At 44.3% G+C, this 18,259-nt stretch overlaps 2 long non-coding RNA genes and 1 other non-coding gene across 3 annotated transcripts; all 3 read left to right on the forward strand.

Moving 5' to 3' along the window:
- Nucleotides 1–302: 302 nt before the first annotated feature.
- On the forward strand, nt 303–9,052 carry LOC107051687. The gene is made up of 4 exons (XR_001463415.3): nt 303–675; nt 1,156–1,261; nt 1,398–1,517; nt 2,491–9,052. It is a non-coding gene; the product is annotated as an uncharacterized LOC107051687 (long non-coding RNA).
- Nucleotides 9,053–11,006: 1,954 nt separating this feature from the next.
- On the forward strand, nt 11,007–11,078 carry TRNAM-CAU. Its single transcript has one exon. It is a non-coding gene; the product is annotated as a tRNA-Met (tRNA).
- Nucleotides 11,079–15,301: 4,223 nt separating this feature from the next.
- On the forward strand, nt 15,302–16,626 carry LOC121110475. The gene is made up of 2 exons (XR_005858983.2): nt 15,302–15,479; nt 16,392–16,626. It is a non-coding gene; the product is annotated as an uncharacterized LOC121110475 (long non-coding RNA).
- Nucleotides 16,627–18,259: the final 1,633 nt, after the last annotated feature.

Here is an 18,259-nt window from a genome sequence, read left to right on the forward strand (position 1 = left end):
GGTTTGGAGGGATCAGTGGCAAGTCCATGGACATAATGTTTGGTTTAAGGTGAGAAATGACAGGTCAACCTAACAGAAAAGTGGTGCAAGACAGAACTGATGTGATGGGAGTTAAAAGCTTCACAGGGTAATCTATGTATGCCTGAAACATCATAGAGTTGGAAGGCACCCCTGGGGGCCATCTAGTCCAACTCCCCTGCGGTGAACAGGGACACCACAGCTAGATCAGGTTGCCCAGGGCCTGATCCAGCCTTGCATTGAAAGCCTCCAGGGACAGGGCATCAACCACATCTCTGGGCAACCAGTTCCAGTGCCTCACCACCCTCACTAGAAAAGACTTTTTCCTTATATCTAAAATAAATTTACCCTTTCTTTAAGCCTGAAGCCATTTCCCCTCCCCTTTAGATACTGAAAGGCTGCTATCAAGTCACCTCGGAGCCTTCTCTTCTCCAGGCTGAACAGCCCCAGCTCTGTCAGCCCATCCTCATAGGAGAGGTGTTCCATCTCTTGGATCACTGTGTGGCCCTTCTCTGGATGCTCTCCAACAGGTCCATGTCTCTCCTGTACTGGGGACTCTACATCTGGATGCACTATTCCAGGTGATGTCTCACCAGCGCGGAGTAGAGGGGCAGGATCACCTCCACATGAAATTCCAAGATTTCTAAGAATCGACTGGTGGGTGCTAGTAAAAATCTGAAAAGTATAAAGCGTTACAGATCTTTTGTATGGCAGTTCCTGTGATCTCCTTTGTGGCAGTACCTTGGGGCTCTGTCATAAGCATCATTGTGTGAGATGCTATATAAGCAAAGAATAAAAAGGCAGCCTTGCAATGATGGTATCAACATAAAGATGAGCTTCCTCTGCAGAGATAAGGGGAATGTGAGACATATGCTTGGTAGTCTTTTGTATTTCATGCAGATGCTGAAATAAGCAGTGCTTCATTGCTGGCATAGAAACAGTGAGCTGTCAGTCATTATTTGATTTAGTGCTTCTTTCAAGGGTTCATTTTAACACTCACATGCATATGTATATTTTTTCTAAAGTGGGCTGTAAAACTGATATTCTTGAGGTCAACAATTTGAGTTTAATAAGATAGAGCACTGTAAAAGAAAGGCGCTTAACTGAAATAGTCTTTATTTTCTTGCTATGTTTTAGGTCCCATATCCCAGTAACTCAAGTCTGCTCAGTTTCATCTTATTAAAAAATTAGGGAAAAAAGAAAAGGCAGCATGAAAAAGACCTCCTTTGCTTGGGAAGCGGAGGTAAAGGTTGTTTTGTAAAGTTAACCTGTGAAATTCTGTCTTGGATTGAAATTTCCTCTTATGGCCAAAACAAGTTCAGGGCGTTGTCTAAACTTATTACAGACTGTCTTATCTCTGGTCTCAACTCTTATTACAGTACTTCCAGTGGAGGGAAGATCCGTAAAGTAGGATAGCTATAACAGCATCGGTGAGATGGTTTTGGCAGAAGACATAGTCTCAGCACCGTGTGCTTTTGAAAGCAGCTGCCCCGATCTCTGTAAGTACACAAAATGCTTGAGGGATATTCAGCCTTTGGCTTTGATGGAAACAGCTGGGAAGATGTGTAGAAAAAACAACCGGGATGTCTGGGATGGGCGCACCCTAAATGCCTCCTCCAAAGGGCACGCATGAGGGGACGGAAAGCCTCTCCTCTGCTGCCATCAACACCTGCTACTCTGTATACTTCAGAGTCCTACCTAGAGGTGTCCCCACAGACCTGTCAGAGGTTGTTTTTTTGTCTCTCCGATGGCAATTTCAGTGCCTTTGCTAGGCTTTTTAATAAGCTAAACTTTGGTTGGTGGAGAGAGATGGCTGAAGATGGTTTCTGAAAGTAGAGGATGGCCCCTGTAGCACACCAAAGTCAGGGGAGCGGAAGGACAGACATGGCCACAGATTGCAGGGGAACACAACAGAGTACTGCTTCTGTTGCTGTCTCATGACCTTCCAGAGGGATGTGAGCCAAAAAGCTTTGCTTTGGGTTCTCGTGAACTCTGAAGGTGTGAAGAGTTTGATGTACTTTGGTACCTGTAACGAAGGAGTCTGAATAATTAATGCAAGTTCTTCTGTTGCCTTCATCTAATCATCTTGTTACTGCCAGCTGATGCTGAAGATCAGATGTAAATAAGATGAAACACTAGCTGGACTTATTTATTTGGATAGATCAGTTCTGATGGAAGTCAGTGCATTACATTGACCTGTTGCTGGTTATCATTTGCCTTTCCTGCATTTTTATGTGCTGCTGCTGCTTAAGGCTGTTTAATTGATCTCCAGTTGTTATTCAGTGTTTATGTATCATTCATTTATGCCTATTTAAAAATATTTCTCCCAGCTAAAGGACTGGCAGGCTGGGGAACTGGGCTGGTATGAAAAGAGACAACGATGGAGAAAATGATGGAAGAAAACACAGATGCCAAGCATGTAAGTCCTTTTCTGCAGTGAAGATGGAAAGCTGGTTTTTTGCTCTTTTTTAGTGCTGCTTGTCAAGATGAAATGAAGGACTGGAAGCAGAGGAAAGAACAACTGAAATGAAGAAATGCTTTCACGTAATTGCAATTTGACCTTGTGCCAGTGGAGCTCACTCATGAACTAGTGGATTGTCTGAAATGACTTCTCTGAATCACTGGAATCATATCTAAAACGGCAGCTTGATTTTCTTCTTTGTGCTTTGCCTGTTGGCAGCTTTCCTTGGACTCTGCAGCTAAGCCTCAGTGCTGTGTCTGTGCGTGCGTGACAGTCCTGCTGCCATCACTGAGGTGCCCAGGGTTGGTTGGGATGGATTCAGACTTTCTGTTACCAAAGAGCACAGCAGAAATAGGATGAGGCATGCTCCTGTGGCTGATGCCACAGTGGGGTTTGTGTGAAGAGTGGCTGGGGCTCTCTGGTTTGTGGAGAAACTAGTTGGGAGCAAGGTGTAGAAATACCAATTGGAGGCACAGAAGGTCATTTTGGTGTTCTTTGCTCATTCTCCTAATCCAAAAGCAGGGGAAAAACAGTGAAAATGGAAGGTAATAAATAAAACAGTTGAGGAAGGTGTTAGCTCTGTTTACTGTCTGTCTGTGAGACTTCACTGAGGCTGGGATCTTAGTGCAGACTAAAATAACAGATAACCATACAGGTGTTGAAAGCCCTGGTTTCAGGGCAGACAAAGGTGGTATAAAGTGGTATATCTTATTTCATAGCAAATGTCAGCGAGGACAGATGCTTCCCTCTGCACACACTGTCTGACAGGCGCTGGTCAGACCTGAGTCGGCTCTTGAATCTACGTGTGATCCCTCAAGACACTTTTAAACCCACAGGAAGCAGGACAATTGTTTGGGGACTAATTTTTGTGAGCTGGATGGATGAAAGAAGATTTCTGTGGTGCCAGTTCCCTCTCTTCTGGCTTAGGGGAGAGGATGTGCAGGGGGATGTCCCTTCCCTGGGATGCTCAGGATGTGTTGGAGAGCGTGGGGCACAACGTCTGAAGCTGGCTTAGAGCATTTCTGAGCAAAACGTCTTCCTTTGCCAAGTCAGCCTCTGCATGTGGAGGAATGGAAGCCACCAATGGCCCCGAGTTGCAGTTCGGCTGTGGCAGACTCAACTGTGGGACTGAAGCCTTGCTGCAGCCTGTCCCTCCACCAGCCCATCTCACAGCAGACAGCCCCTGAGGGCATCTGTAACAGATGGACGGTGGCTAAGCAGCAGCCTTGTTGGAATTCAGTTAAAAATCAGTACCAGTTTGTAGAAAATCTTTGTAGAAAATGTAGAAAATAGGAAACTTTCAACCTTTTCTCAGTCTGTCACAGTTTTTATTCATTTGAGCCAGGGAAGAGGAATTTTAGTTCTGCCTCCTGATGAATCTGCCAGTGTGGTTCCCACTATTTTCTCTCCTTGATAGAGGCAATTGGCGTGTTGCTTTCTACCCTAGGAAGCCTCAACTGCCACAAAAGGCCACAGTCTGATGGGATGTCAAACTGCATAGCACTTGTTAAGCTCCCATGGCTGGCAGCATCTGTGCATTTGCAATGACAACTCTAAATCCATCCAGGATACAAAAGTACTCTAAAATTGTAGCCTTTGTGTGTGTGTGTGCGCTGCATGTTTTATTTATAAAGCTTTTAGAGATAGCAGTTTGTTCTCTAATTTATTTTGGGTTGGTGAGGAGGAGGAAATCTCCTTGGCAAGATAGGGAATTTGCAATCTGAATGTAAAAGGAATATGAAAAAAAGAGGAATAACAATTAAAAAAAGTCCAGAATTCTGGGACATGTTTGCATGAATAATAATGCTTCCAAAATGATAATGGATTGTGTGTCATCCATTTGTGGAACTGTAGAAGCTGCTATGATAAATAAAACGATACGTCAAATTTGAAACAGCATGGGGCCTGCATGTGTCACTCATCAGGTACAATTAAATAAGAATAATTGGCTGCCTGCTAAGTGAGAAGCTGCACTATGATGGTGCCATTCTCAGCTTTCAATTGCATGAGGGACAGTTGCTCTGGACATCCATTTCAGGGCTGGCCCATGCTTGATGGGGGGATTGTGAGACTGAACGTGTGTGGATGTTTGCCAAACCCTGTGGGGAATCGAAGCTCAGCTCTCTGGTTCAGTGTTCTAAACTTCCATTATGTTTTTGTAGGGGCTTGACCACGACTGGCACTGCTGGTTACTTTTCTCCCCGCGGGGTGCACAGAGTCCTTGCAGCAGCACAGCTGCAATTGCTTCTCAGCCTCAAAACCACTTCATAGCAGAAGTGTGTGTTGAGTCTCTCCAGCCTGCCCGTGGCTCTTGGAGGATGTCTGAGTTCAGCAGAGGAAGAAGCTCTCACAGGCAAAACTGCTGGGAATGCAGCAGAACTTCTTGTTATTCAGCTCTGGCCCGTCTCTCTTTGCTGCTTTTTGTTTCCAGTTATTTCCATGTGTTGGCACTAAAATAAGAACTTTTAATTGCCATCTACTCATTAGCTCATTATCAGCACCACCTTAGAAGTGATAATGGCCAGGTGCATACTAGTTATTTCAGGTTGCACTATCTGCAAATGCTTTACTGGAGGCAACAAAAACTTCCAGGAAATTATGTGCAAATGGCTTTTGGGATCATAGTTGCTCTGTGTAGAGTTGAAGGAGGCATTTCCCCCCCCACCTCTCTGACCATGTGTTTGTTGCTTCTAACATGTTTTCCTGTGCAGACTTTCAGCGCCTCCTGTCCTGAGTCTGTCTTCAAGCCAGGTTTGTGGAATACAAAGGCTTCCCACTACAAAAAGATCAGGTGAAAAATGATGGTAAGGCCACAGTTCTGCTTTTGTCATTTCAGGACTTTGAAGTAAACTTTTCTGCTTCAGGAGCATTTGTCTCCTTGCTTTCATCTAATGACAGCTTCTATTTGCTGCCAGCTACGTAGTCAACCACCACTCAAGGTGGATATTGACAGAGGGTACTGACACTCACATGTTACCAGAGACTATTAAAATATGAAGAAATCTAATACACTCACTTTTCATGACTGTGCTGTTCTGCAAAGTATAGAAACAGACATAAGATGGTAATTTGATGCTGAGTTCTTTGCTCAGAAGCCAGGCTGACTATGGACAGGACAGTCCATTAGTGTTATTCTGCTCCCTTGCACGTCCTTTCTAGGCTGCAAGTTCTCTGGAGCACCAGTTTCTTGTGTCCATCAGTGTATACTTACAGTGCTTTTAGACCCTACCAGGACACAAACCCACAACAGCTGCATGTGAGTGAACTGCTGCCAGAGGTTAGGCTGATGGAATTAATGATAGTAACCTTAGTCGTAGGAGCCTTCATCCCAACAAGGCTTCCTGTCATTTAAATATATTATTGACAGGAAGGCTATTGAGTTCAGTTCCCTGCCTGGTATTTTATGAAGAAGGATAGAAAAATGGTTGGGAGCGCTGAGCCAGTGCAGATCCTCTGGTCTTCTTGCCAGTGTACCTGGAAACATGCTGCTGGTGCCCAAAAGCTGGCAGCAGTGTTGAGCTTTACTGAACTGAGAAGCATCCTGATGGCATGGTAGGAGGTCTCTCTTGGATCTGTTTCCACGGCTGATTCTGGAGTTATGGTTGGCCAACCATGGATGCCAGCAATTTTGCTAGCAATGCTTATCAGCCCAAGATCTGGCTTTAGGAGTACAAATGCAAGCATGTTCAATGTAGACAAAGCCGTTAGCTTTAAAGGTTGACACTGAAGCCTTCTGTATACACTGTGCAGAGGCTGTCTGTGTTAGAAAGTCCTTGTAAAATTAGAAGGTGAAAAAACATGACCATTAGCACAGGAGCAAATGGATTTGCTGGACTGCATTCAGCAAAACAAAGCTGAGACTCGTCTGAGCCCAGCTGTCGTGTGCTGTTTGGCTGCTCTTTGTCTGCCAGCTCTGTGTGTCCTTCCTTCTCATGTGCAGGACGCATGATGACTTGCCTTGAGCCCTCTTGGGCTCTGGTCTGCCCAGAGTCCATGTTGTTTGTGTGCAGCGGTTTGGGCATGTGCTGGTGGCTGTGGGCTGATTTGACCGTGGCAATTGCTCTTACTTTAGAGGAGGCTCCTTTTGGTCCTGCTCAGGGTCATTAGGGGTTGCCGAATGTGGACACATCTGTGAGCTGGGGAGAGCTCTAAGTGACCAGGGTCTCCTGGGTCAACTTATGGGAAAATGGGGATGAGCTCCTTGGGCTGATCCTGGCTGCCCACTGCACTGGCTGAGGCAGCATCATCTTTCCGTGCATGGCCACAACATGAGCTGTTCCATACAATAATTTAGTTTGGTTTTCTACAGGAACAAAACTTAGACTTGCAGTCTGTGTGGATTCATCTGTCTTCATGCTCGTTACTCCACGAACAGTAAAGTCAGTTCCAGCAGATAGTTACAGAGGTAGAGTTGTCTCAAAGGTGTGATGTTCTAATAGGTAGATGGGGAAAGTAACTACGATTGCAGCCCAGAAGACCAACCATATCCTGGGTTGCGTCAAGAGAAACATGACCAGCAGGTTGAGGAAGGTGAGATTCTGCCCTTTTGCTCTGCTCTTGTGAGACCCATGAAGATAAGAGCACAATGAGGGCTCAGCCTTACAGTATATCCAAGAGGGATATTCAGTGAGCTCAGGTTAGAATGCCAGGTACCATTTTTTAACACCAGCTTTGTGCTTCTGTGCTGTTCTCAGCAAACAGTGCTCCTGAGCTAAACTTAGTGTGGTTTGGGCAGGTGGAGCCCAACTGTGTTCTAACAGCTGTGGCTATGAAGTTCATCTATCAGTGTTTTTGTGAGGAAGTGAAAACTGGTGGAATGAATTTGTACCAGCCTCGTGGGTTTTTCTTTTGCCTCATGTTTATTGTGTTTGGTCATGAGGCTTCATATTAGGAGCCCTAAAAGCCAGTTTTACTAAATTGGTAGAGCACGGGCTTCACTGTAATTATGAAAGAAGGTTTAAGTACTTCAACCGTGTTGATACTTTCAAAGTGTTATGTCCTGTTACTCTGTGATTTTGATAAGCCTGGTCAGTCATTGGAAAACTGAATTGTTTATGAAAAATAGCATATCTGAACTTGAAAAAAGCCCCCTCCCCCCCCCCCCCCCTTTTTTTTTTGCTTCAAGAAAGGCTGAAGGCGGGGAGGAAAGTCATAAAATATTAACAAACTCTGCTTTTAATGCTGATACAATTGCCCCCGCACAGCTCTGTACACTGCACGTTGAAAGCATTGTGGTGCACTGGGAATTGCCATGTGCTTTGTGAGAGGGGAAGCCAAATGGGCCCGCTTTTCCTCTTGACATTGCCAATGATCTTCAGAAATGGATGCCATAGAATACAGATTTGGGGCCTCCTCATTGCAGACTTAAATAAACAGAGTTTGGAGCTTTATCAGGGGACATGGACTAACGACCAAGAAGACCATGGCCAGAAAGACTGGTGGGGTCTTCCAACATAGGCAGAATCCTTCTTGTTGGGGTTGCTGGTCTAATGTGTCTGCACCTGCGTGGCAAATGCTGAATTTCCCTTTGGTTGTCTGTGGGCAGACTGTCCTGGGTGCAAATCCACCCTTAAAGGCAGAGTTGTACTAAGGGAAATTTTGGCCAGAAGTCGTTCAAAGATAAGTGTTTTTGGTAAATGTTTGTTCTAATTAGCATAATAATGTCTTTGTGACAAGGCATTGGCTGGATTTATGAATAAATGAAAGCTGTTGCATTAAGCAAAGAGGAAAATAAGAGAGAAGCGAAGAGACAGAACACTCATCATACCTTTCAGCTGTCAGAAATGTTTTCTTCTGGTTTGGGTGAAGGGAAGTTTGAAGCAGTGTTTATTCATGAGGCTCTGCCCAGCCCGGTGTGATTTTTTACTTGCACATCCTGCAGCAGGAATGTCAGGGAACATGGCACATATTTCATTCGATGGAGATCAAACCAAGTCATATTTGAAACACTGTATGAAGATGAAGGTGTTCAAAATTAAAGAGCTGGATTAGGTATGGGTCTTCGTGTCACGTTATTCCTCTGAATGTTTTCATGTCAGTAGAAAAAACAAGAACAAGGCTTTCTGACCTTGAAAAGAAATGCCTGAGGGAAAGACTCCTCATGCAATTTTTAATACTTTTCCTAGTGACTTTTTTTTTTAACTGCTGTAGCACGATACAGGTTTGAACTAATGAATGTCACGCTCATATGGGGCAGTTCCAAAAATGAAAGACCTTGAGTGACTTAACGCTATTATTGCCCTGTATGATGATGTTATCAACATTACCTACATTTCTGACTTTCAAGTGTCTTGGTATCTTATAGTTAGCTTGTCTGCTGAATGAGAGACACACTCTAAACTTAGTTTCAAAGCAATCATATAAAGCTTTATTTTTAAAAATATGTAAAAATGATAATTACATGTAGATTATTTTTTAACTTTCATTAGCCCCATCTGCTTCATTTAAAGCGATATTTGCTAAAGGATGCTTGTAGCTTAACTCTTCCTCCCATATACTGGGGAAAGAGGGCCATCACCTCCAGGTCCCTTCAAAGATAGTTTTGCTTGCGGGTCTTCGAAAGACATGAATGGGATTGTGGTTGTGGTAAAACCTTGGCTGCATTTTAGCAAGGCACCTCAGTTATACTGCTGCTTCTCTCTTGTTGTGACTGAAGTACTTATATCCAGTGTCCTCGGATCAGAAGAATGGGTTAAATCATTTTACAAAGGCACATCTCCCTGTGCTAAACAATTTAAGAAACTGTAGGAATGGGCTTCGGCACTCAGAGCAGCTACCACGACACAATAATCTTGGTTAATCTCTGCTACCTTCAAAATAGTGTCTCCATTCAGTGTGCCCGAGTAGGAATGGTTCCTGACTAGTGTGAAATCCTGAGATATTTCCTCTGGAGCTTCCTGGCTGGTCCATCCAGGGCAGCACAGTCTCTGACACAGCTTCCTAAGATGCACTTAGCATTTGGCAGGTGGAGATGACCGAGCTTCAGCAGTGCTTCCTGGCACTGCAAGTTTTCCAGCATGACCATAGTAGAACAAATTGAGGGCCAAAAGTGCCACTCACATTGCTATAACTTCCCTGCCATCGAGGCAGTTGTTAGGGACAGAGTTTGGGTCTCCATGGCAGTCAGTGATAAAATTTCCCCTAATTTCAGTGAGGGCAGTTTTTGTTCTTCCTGGTTTGGGCGGTAGCTGGAGGATGTTAGGCTTCATCTTCCAAATTCAACAGGTTTGCTCTGCACGGTAGTGGGCTGGGACTAGGAAGACTTAGTCCTGATTCCACTACTGGGCACTGAAATTAACTTACAGTACTTATTTCTGTATCAGTTTTTCCAGTAAAAATATTTCTCAGTGTTGAGATTCAGGCATAATTACTAATTATACTGTTTCCCCTACTCGCGCTAAGTTTTTCTACCATTGCTTCATTTCTTTCAAGACGGTTCCATTAGCTGTGTCTCTTTTCAGTCTTTTGTATTTCTCTGGCTGTTCTTGTCTTGAAGGTGTGCAGAACTTCTCTTGACTAAAATTAATGTCTCGTCTCTATATCCATTTCTCTGCTGCTTCTCTGGTTAGCAAAGCTTTTCATGATTTTTAGTCAGAACTTCAAAAGCTGGAGGAATACATGTCTTGGCTGAGAGGTGCTGAGGAAAATGAAGGGTTTTGTAGGAATGAATCCCTCAATGCAGCACTCTCAGGTCAAAAGTCACTCTGGTTCACCAATGCAGAAGCACATACCAGTTGTGGGAAGCTATTTTGGTGATCAGCTGTGTGACTCCTGGGTGCTTGTATTAGCAGAGGCGTTGGCTTGCAGAGTGCAGTGAAGTGTCTCATCTGATGCAGATGCTTTTTTGGCATGGTTTCAGGTTTTTTTTGGTTTAACTTTGCTTCGAGTTTAACCCGCAGTTCTACAGTGACGTGCACAAACCACACAACCACAGATTTGCACTACAGAAGACTAAGTTCTGAAGAGTTTTGTCTATTTAACAGGCATGCATATGACAAGAGACAATAACGCCAGCAACACCACAGGTTTCACAGTTATGAATATACTCTAGCCCTGGGAGAAGAGATGTTTAACCTAACTTAGCAAGAGAGAACAGGAAGAATCATCTCCATGTAGGAGGTATGTGCAGGACTGGGCTGCCTATGTTTACAGAGTCGCAGAGCAGTTGAGGTTGGAAGGGACATCCGGAAGTCTTTTGGTCCAAGCCCACAACCCTTCCATGTGTCGTAGATCCTTCTGTATGTCAAGGATCCTTCCATGAATAATTCCTTAGTGGTCTCGTATGGTATAACCTGACAAGCAGTGAGAGGGTGTTGTAGAATATGCGTGGGCTCTTGGTGCTTGGAGTGTTATTTCAAGGAGATGGGATTTAGCAGAAAGCTGCACCTGGGTCTTTGTGGCCCAATGGCACATGGAACTGCTGTTGGAGTCTGGCTTAGGGTCTGCAGCCCACAGCCACCTGGTAGGTTCCTCCTGCCATGTAGCCTCTCGTGGCTCCAGTAGAAGCCAGAGAGACTCTTCCATCCACAGCAGAGTGGCGCAGCGGAAGCGTGCTGGGCCCATAACCCAGAGGTCGATGGATCGAAACCATCCTCTGCTATGTTCTCATTTTTGCTTTGGAATGAACAACTGTTAGCGTGAGTGGGACTTGTCCTCCTGCATCCCTGGGTTTGCTGGGACACAGCCGTGGGTGCCCGGTTGTACCTTCAGGCTGCCCAGAGAGGTGGTGGATGTCCCCTACCTGGATGTGCTCAAGGCCAGGCTAGATGATGCTGTGAGCAGCCTGGTCTAGAGGGATGTGTCCCTGCCTACAGCAGGGGGTTGGAGCTGGGTGATCTTAAAGGTCCCTTCCAACCCAAGCCATTCTATGTACTATGATCCTATCATGGAGAAATGAAAAGGCCTTGGATTTTTCTTGGCAACATATCGCTAAGAGCTAGTGAGTTATGTACTGTCAAACTCCAGCAGCAGCCTTGTTTGCTTTGTGTGTCTGCTTGGTGAGATATCCCAACGAGGTCTGGCAGAGTCAGGAGATTTTCCACTGACCGTGGCCTAAAGGTATTGCAATTGGAGCTGGAAAAGTGAAGGAAAACAATCAATCAAGTCAACTATGTAAAACAACATTATCATTTTTTTTCAATTGGCAAGGTGGTTTTTATGATGTGAGTCTCCAGCTTTGTGTTCCATTTATTCTCCTTTGCTGTGCCTTTCCTGCACCGTCTTGCTTCAGTCCATCATAAGCAATGTTCCAGGCTGGGGTGGGTTGTCATGGTTTAAGCAGAACTGAGGCAAAAAATGAAGGCTGAGGCTGATGAGGCAGAGCTGGAAGAGGTGCCTGTTCCCCTTGGATGTCACCACCAGGGATGTGCCCCAGCCCCATGCTCTGATGGAAACCTTGCAAGCATTTTCTTGGTCCTCACTGATCGCACCCGGGTTTGTGCTTTCACTTATGTCCTCCCCATAACCTGCAATTCAGAGGGGTCTGCCCGTGGGCACAGAGGTTCTGTTGTTTTACTGTCTTCAAACAAAAAGCTCTTTAAAGATAAAACAGAAACTTAAGGGGGGAAAAAAAAAAAAAGCAAAAAATCAAGTACTATTACCTCTTTCTTCCTCTTTCTATAGCTGTCCCCAAAATAGCTCTGGCAGAGGTTTAATTTTGAAATGTGCAAGCTACTGTTTTGAGTAGAAAGTATAACCCAGCAACGACAAAAAATATCCAATAATCCTGTTTTAAAATAGACGCACAGAATGGTTGTGCCTGGATTATTTTAGACGATATTTTTCACACATTTTTGCAGTGACAGAAGAAAATACAGCCTGTAATTCTATGATGATTTTTTTTTTTTCCCATCAGAACATTTCTCCTTTGTTTCAGATTTCCCAGAAGAAATACAGCCTTCATTAAATTGAAAGACTGGGCTGGAAATAAATAATATTGTCAGAAATGAAGAAAAATTCAGGAGTTAAAGGACTTCTCTAGTAGAAAGAATGTTTTGTCGAATACAAAACAGTACCTACTTCTCTTTTATAAGAATAGAAAAATATTAGGTACTCTGATGTAAAAAATATGCCTATGTTTGCAAATGTATTTTCTTCACTAGATCGACTGTGCAAGGAATTTGGTTCTCTGTCCCAGCTGCATTCTCTCATGCCTCGCTATTCTAGTCAGGAACTCATGCTGCTAGTAGTAAAGTAGCCTTGGAGGTCCCAAGAATCATGATATTATTACAGTATACTTTCATACTTTAAAAATCCACCTTCTGTGGATGGAAATCAGCCTTTGATTTTGAAAACCAAAAAAGAAGTGGATCTGGTTAAGAAAATTTCCGTAAACAAATCAGTTTTTAATAAAGGTGAAAGGGGAATGGATGGTTTACCTGGATACAAGGAAATGCAGGCAGTTATTGAAGGACAGTGAAAACAGAAATGATGAGTTAATGAATAGTGAGTTGAAGGAGCTGGCTGCCCTACTCGGGGAACACTCCTGGATGGAAACCTGGTTAAATAGCAGATCCCAAAATATCTGTTATCAGTCTACAGCAGTGAACAGCAAAGATATGATTTGTTCGTGCCCCAGAGTTAGTCAAGATTTGTATCTATGAACTCAGAGATATTACTTCTGCTGATATCGTTTGTCCGTAATTAAAATGCTGTGATAATTTGTGAAAATTGGTCATTAGCACAGTCAGCACGAATTGCACAGGATGTGTTCTTAGCTGGGAATGAGTTTCTCACTACGTTTCTAGAAGAAAACTTCTCTATTCCTCATGGAAAGAAAGCCACCATAGAAACAAAGGTGCCTCCTGCCTTAGAGTTAAGTCACCATTTCCTCTGTGTGAAACCAGCTTGCAGGAGGCTGCCCTGCACCCTGCGTGCTCCAGGTCCCCGAGCAGGCTGCAGAAAAGCTGTTTTGAAAAGGGAAGAGCTATGGGAATTCATTCCACTACCAAAAAGTCTGGCTTGGAACAACTCCACCAAACGGTGTACTTTTTGGAGTATCTGTGCATAAGCTGGCCTTGTGCTTAACTATCCTTTGCTTAACCAGTCTCCATCTTTTCCTAGAGTCCACATGTTCCACTGGAAACTTGCAGGGGTAAGTCCATGTGTGCGCGTGCAGATAGAAGTGGTGTTTAACATTCTCCAGCCTTCAGCTTCACATTACGGTAAAGCAAATCCCCGAATCATTTATTACTGGGCTTCCGCCTTGATTCCCAGAGTTTTGATTTAATCTTAAAATATTTTAATCATTTCCTCGGCAAATGACACTGAAATTGGACAGATGGTTTAAACTTAGCTCTCTTCCCCGGAGAAAAGCTGCTCAATTAAAACAACTGTAGCCTTCACACATTCGATTCATTCTTATCGGCCTGCCCCAATTAATTCTCTTAAGTGCAGCGTTACATAACGTGGGATCCTCTCTCCACCATTTACTTTTCCATCTTGTCGCTGTTTCCCATGGGTTTGCTTACCTGCACAGTGTCACTAAAAACAAAGCCCCGTTGTTCTCCCCGCAGTGATGTGGGGGAGGTGTGGGAGATGCCCAAGTCACATCTGGTAGGGATGTAGACCACCATACTCACACTTTCACTCCCTGATGTTATTCTTCTGCACAGAGGAACGATCTCTGCAAATCCTTACAACAGCAAAATTAAATATCTCTTACACCGATTTCTGCACTGCTAGAGATAATCCTTTCCTGCCTCTAGTGCTGGAATTGCTTGGCCTGTGTGGGACTTGCAGCATGTGGAAGTGTGTTGCTGCATGTGTTGGGGCTGTGCAGTTTGCTTTGCTGCAGAAAGGAAAAAAAAAATCAGATTTATGCTCAACGACAACAGAGTAAGTGGTCATGACAAATCCCACTGGAGACTGGGAGACCTAATACTGTTAGCCTCTCCTTTTGCAGTGCTGTCTGCGTTGTTACGCTCTGCTGCAGTTTTAAGAATGATATTTTGGATGTCTCGAAAGCTCGAAAGCACATAACTTGGGAACAATCCCAAAGTCCTCAAAGTTGTGGGATTTAATGGTGTTTCATGGTTTGTTTCTGGAACATCTCTGCTGCAAAATGAGTGACACGGAGGTTGTGGCTGACATTTCCTCCATTAAGGGGTATTGCAACCAGCCCACAAAGGATGAAGTCACCTTTATGAGGGTATTGTTGTGTCTGCAGCAGCTTAGATCAATCTGGGGAAGATTCGTGCCACTGTCCTTGTGAGCAGTGTAAGGAAAAGGCTCTGCCCCAGAGGGCGGTGGGCATGGAACAGGCTGCCCAGGCCAGTGGGCATGGCCCTGAGTACCGGAGTTCAGGGAGCATTTGGGCACCACTCTCAGACACAGGGTCTGGATTTGGGGTGGTCCTGTGTGAAGCCAGGGATCGGACTCTGCAATCCTTGTGGATCTCTTCCAACTTGATTCTGTGGCTCATGTCTTGGATGGATTCATTTAACCTATGTCCAGGTTGTAACGGAAATGTTCAGAGCTGGTCTCTGGGGTCTGTCAAGGAGGAGAAGCCATCCTCTCTGGATGCTGGACCTTAATTTACCTGCTCTAAAAGGGATGCCCAAGTAGGATGGACTCCTGCTGGGGGGGCTTTCTTCTTCCACCAAACTTGTTAGGCCGTGGCTGAGCCCTTCTGCAAATGTGGCCTGAGCAGATGACCGTGCAGCCAATGGAGACTGCCTTAAAATAGTGACTTCAGCCATGCTGGCTCTGCTCCAGGTGTTACAGATGAGGTGCCATGTCATTCATTTTCTGTTACTGCTCCAGGTGAGATATATAAGGCAGTAAGACCTTATGTATGAAGGACTTTGGAACTGGTCCTGCTTTGAGCAGGAGGTTGGAGTGGGGACTGCTGTGAAGCCTCTTCCAGGTTGAATTTTCTGTGAGTCCGCAGACAAGAAAATATTAAATTCAAAGGTCCCTTTAACATTTGCATCAACAAGGACAATCATCAGGAAATGCCAAACGAACTCCACTGGATTTTTCCTCTAAAGAAGCGAACAGAGTAAGACAATCTGTTTTCCGTATTTATTTAAAGGCCTTACTAGAGTACTCTTCTGTTTTGGTTTTGTTTTCTGAATGATTCCTTTGGCTGCTAGCTGCTGAACCATTGGCTGTATGGAAAGAAGAAGAAAAAAATCTATTAAAATCTGGAATTTTCTGTGAATTCCACTGTAATTTTGCTAGTTTCCTGGAGAAACGCTCTTTTTCTTCCTCTGAAGCACTATTTAATTCAGTGTCAGTGGAGAGCACATTTGAATGTTGAGCAGATGATGAATATTCTGTTTGAAATTGAAGCAGTATTTGTGGACCCACTGAAAAGCAGCAATTCGTGTAGCTCTTTTACTCAATCTCTATTTGAAAAGGGAAAAACTTGTCTATTAATCCTGGGAGCCACAAACAGAAAGAATTTATTCACAGGGCAGGATTTTTTTTTTACTGCTGTTTGTTTTTCCAGCACTACATCCAAGGCAGCGATTTAATATGGAAAGTAATGGCAGACTGCTTACCTGGGGAATTATTCCACTGCTTCATTCTCCAGGAATTCTTCTGGGATTTTCAGGATCTCTTCATTCCTGTTATTTCCAAGTTTATTTCTACGTATTGCGTGCTACATCGTTAATATCCCTAAATGGCACTTACTTGCAGAAAAACCAAACCAAAGCCATAGCAAAGCTCCATGACCTAAAACATCTGTGGGTTTTTCCAGGACTTCTGTATATGGATGTTATCTGGAAAGGTCTACTGACCGATCCGCCACAAATCCAAGCGTGCACACAATACTTCTTTGTAATAAGAAGTCTGCTGCCATTATGTCTAGGTAATATGCTAGCAGAATAAGTATCTTTGTCATTAAAAAATTAGGAATCATACAAATATAAATTGAAGTATTTTCTTACTTTTATCTTTCTTATAGATTATTCTAACAGCGTCGAGTCGAAACACCCACTTTTTGGTTTTCATTCTACTCATCTGTAGAGAAATTACACTCTGGCCAATGAGTGGTATTGAGAAATTAATTTTGTTTAAATTCAACAAAGGCCCCGGCGTCCCCTGTGACAAAGTGTTTTGAAGGTATAAAGCATTCTTTCTGCCATGAGGATAACGAATTTGCAAATATTTGTAAATAAATGAATGAAAATGCAAACTCCCATAAGACCCTGATTGTTTCGTTCTAAGCAGCCAACTCCAAGCGCCCCTAATTTGTGGAAATTAATTATAAAACACAACCATATGTCCCTGTAATTACAGGAAAATAGATGGAAGCCGAGGAGCTGGGCTGCACCCATATATGAATAAATCTCCTCATCAAAGTTACCAACCCTAGGCTGTTCTGTAGGGAACTCAATCCAGTCACATCCTCACGGGCTCCCTAGGTGGGATCCAGCCATACTGTTAAGCATCAGCCTACCACAAAACTAACTTCCAGTAATAAGCTGCTGAGACCAGCTCAGAAGAGGAGGAGTGAGGGCTGGGTGTGTGTCAAACCAAGCCCTCGTTTTGTGCCTTTTAGCATGACTGTTAGCTCCAATGCCCAAATCGTCTCCTCTACATGGGGGCGGTGAGGATTACTCCCAGGCTGCTTTACCCCAGGCCCTGCTGCCTGGTAGCAGGACAGACTGGGAGGGCCATGCACACAGTGCTGAAGCATCAAATCTGTTCTGCAGTGTTCAGGCTGAGGAGGGGAAGCTCAGCACTGTCTTGGTATGGGGATGGCCTTGAGAGGAGCAGGGAGGGCAGCTGCTCAGGTCATTGCTGCTAGCAGACCCTGGCACTTGTTACTTCATTAACCAGGGAGATATTTCTCCTCTTCTGCACTGATGAGGCAGGAAGGAAGCTCGGTATTGGTCTTGATGAAGGTCAGACAGGTGGGGACCCTGCCTGGAGTGACCTGAAGGTTTATCACGGTGTGACAGTAATTTTCTTTAACTGACTGTGCTGGGAGAGCAGCAAGGATGTGATCTTCAAAGTCCGAGACAACGAGAAGGCCTAATGACTAATCCCGACCTCAACAAAGGTGTGTGTGAAACTCTTTCAGACTTTCATTTGATCTCTGGGAGACGATCCCTGGCTATTGAACCTCTGCCATCATCCTGCCTCTCCCTATGACACCGCTGCCAGTCTTTATAGCTTTGTGCTCTTGGCTAAAAGCGCCTGGCAAGGAGAAAAGAATAGAAGGATGCCTGTGTTGCTCATGGCAGCATCAGTATCCTCTGAAGAGGATACTGTCATCATCCCGCACAGAGCCTTTGTTATTAGAGATGAGTCCCTGTGACATGCTGTGATTTAAAGATTATTGCACAGACTGACATTGCTGTGCGCATCTTCCGTGCGGCCATCCATCCCTCACAGAGGCAGCTCAATAAATGGATGTGCAGTTGAACACAAACACTAGGACATATACAAGTCTTACACCCAACAATTTTATTTAAAAAGCTGTGTATCAAGCTCAGCTGCCTTACCATTCTTTGCTGCTTGAGGCTTTTTTTTTTTTAATTGTATAGTAATGAAAGTAACGTGCACCTTACTGATTCGATTAATGGTTAAGTGTTCATTCAGGTTCTTAAGACTTTGACTATAATTACATGACTGCTGTCAGCCACCTTCCCTCTCCAGCTCACAGGCCAAACAGATGTGACACCAGGTGTGCCTGCCGTGCACAGACCTGGGGCTCAGAATTAAGCCTGTAAAGTGTCCTAGAAAATGTGCTGGGAACAAAGGAAACCTGCAGTCCTGTCGTGCTCGGCTAACAAAAATTCAGCCGAGGAAATACGTGGTGTGAGC

This window comes from Gallus gallus, chromosome 3 (genome assembly GCF_016699485.2).
Source record: "Gallus gallus isolate bGalGal1 chromosome 3, bGalGal1.mat.broiler.GRCg7b, whole genome shotgun sequence".
In the NCBI taxonomy this organism is placed as follows: Eukaryota; Metazoa; Chordata; class Aves; order Galliformes; family Phasianidae; genus Gallus; species Gallus gallus.